Below are 2,500 nucleotides of genomic sequence, written 5' to 3'. Positions count from 1 at the left end.
CTTCCCCTTCCCTCCTTCCTCCCATTCCCTCCCCCATAATATTTCCCTTCGATTTCTCTTTTCTTTCTTTTCCTTCCCCTTTCTCCCTTTCCCCAATTCCTTTCTCTTTCTTTATTTCCCATTCATTACCACCCATTGCTCCGTCTGCTGCTTTCTTTTCAGTATTTCTCCCTCCCTCCATTCCCCTCCATATTCCTCTCCTCCCCTCCCTATGTCATTCTCCCATCTTCCCCTGCCCTCTCCCTTCCCTTTCCATCTTTATCCCCCCTACTCCATCCTTCTCCCCCTATCATTCTCCCTCCCCTCTATCTCCTCTTTCATCTCCCTCCCCTCCATTTCCTCTACCATCTATCTCTCCTCTTCCTCTTCCCTCCCCCAGCTTCCATTCCCTCCTCCCTACCTTTCCATCTTCCTCCCCTTTCTACACCGTCCCCTTTCCCCTTTCCCTCTCCCTCCCCCTTCTCCTCCTTCTCCCCCTTCCCTCCTTCCTCTCCTCTCTCCCCTGCTTCCCCTCCCCCTCCCCCGTACCCCTCCCCCCACCTATATCGTGACTCCTTCGCTAATGCCCCATTTACATTGCACGTTTACGGCATAATGACCCCAGGGTATCTCCATGATGCAATTGCAACCTATAAAACCTAATCGCTACGCAGGAAAAAGGAAAGTTTCTCGGGTGTGTCTTCAGTTTTTTAGGAGGCAGAAAATTCGTTTAATCTTTTCTCTCTTTCTTTCTTTCTATGTCTGTCTGTCTGTCTGTCTGTCTGTCTGTCTGTCTGTCTGTCTGTCCGTCTGTCTGTCTGTGTCTGTGTCTATGTCTGTGTCTGTGTCTATATCTGTCTCTGTTCTGTCTCTGTTTCAGTCTGTCTGTTTGTTTCTCTCTCTCTTTCTCTTTCAATCATGTCATTAATTTTTCACTCCTTTTTTCTCTTGTTTCCTCTTCGCATCTCTCCATTTTCCCTTCTTTCCTTTTTTTTTCTTTCTTTTTTTAAAGTTACGTCTCTTTCTTCATTCGTATAGCAAGCCCGCATATAATAAAAAAGCACTGAGGAAGTCTCAACACCATCATCATTTTCCCATAAAGAATCCTGTTTACATATTTGCAACAACACGCCGTTCATTCCTTGCAACACCACCTGCTTAACCTCTCTCCTAACATCCACAAATAATCTCCATTTACTCCACTGACATTCATCTCCATCATCTGTAACTTTATCCCTTCGTCCATCCCCCTCTTTCATCTCCATCTTCGTAAACAGCATCTTCCCAGAAGCAGAGGGGGGAGAGAGGGAGGGAAGGGAAAGGGGATGGAGGAGGAGGGGGGGAGGAAGATGGAAAGGGAGAGGAGAGGGAAGGGAAACTGGGGGATGGAGGAGGAGGAAGAGGAGGAGGGGAAGAAGATGAAATAGGAGGTGGAGGGGAGGAAGAATGCCTTATCATAATTGCTCCCACATGCTGTAGAGGGCACTGTAGGTTCGCCATATGTCTCCCATATGGCTTAAGGGTTGCTCTTTTGGCTTGGATTCTGTTTCTTTCACTTTGGGTAATGAGGGTCTTGATATTTCCCATTATTGCTTTTGTTATTGTTATCACTGTTATGTTGGGTATTTTTACTGTTATTATTGTTGTTGATATTATTATTGACATTATTATTATTATCTTTATTATTGTTGTTGTTGTTGTTGTTATTATCATTATTACTATTATCTTTATAATTATTGTTTGATCATTATATCATTATTTTTTTTATATCAACACTTATTATCATTATTGTCATTACTATCATCATTATCACTATCATTAATAATATTATTCCATCATTGTTATCATTATATAATCATTATGATTACTATTATATAATCAATATAATAATTATTATTAACATTATCTTTATTGCTATCATCATCATCATCATTGTCATTATCATTATATACTCATTATAAGTATTATATATTCATCTTAATTCTTATTATCATTATTATCATTATCAATATTGTGAATGTCATTATCAATATTATTGTTACCATCATTATTATTGTTGTTGTTATCATTATTATTATTATCATTATTATTGTTGTTGTTGTTGTTGTTGTTATTAGTATTATTGTTTTTATTATTATGTCGTTATAATTATTATCATTATCATTATCATTATTATTAATAATACTATCATCATTATCATTATTATTACTACTACTATTACTATCTTTATTGATTTTGTTTTTATTATTATTACCATTGTTATTACTATCTAAATTAATGTCATTATTACTAACATTATTGTCATCATTACCGTTATTTTCATCATCATCCTTATTATTAATGTTATCATTGTTGTTGTTGTAGTTGATGTTCTTGTTAGTATCATTATGATCATGCCTAATATATCATCAGTATCCTTAAGGAAACTATCTTTCACAAATTAATCTTATCATCATTATCATACCCCCATTTTAATTAACATTACTAAACATCCTCTGTCGCTTTCTTCATCCCAATCTCT

General features: G+C 37.2%; 1 protein-coding gene across 1 annotated transcript in view; it reads left to right on the top strand.

Annotated features, from left to right (window-relative positions):
* The window catches only part of LOC119573603 (hemicentin-1-like), a 48,009-nt gene that overhangs the window by 10,904 nt on the left and 34,605 nt on the right, over positions 1-2,500 (top strand). The window lies entirely within an intron of this gene.

Source organism: Penaeus monodon, chromosome 5, assembly GCF_015228065.2.
Source record: "Penaeus monodon isolate SGIC_2016 chromosome 5, NSTDA_Pmon_1, whole genome shotgun sequence".
NCBI lineage: Eukaryota > Metazoa > Arthropoda > Malacostraca > Decapoda > Penaeidae > Penaeus > Penaeus monodon.
This window is presented reverse-complemented; position numbering and strand designations above follow the sequence as displayed.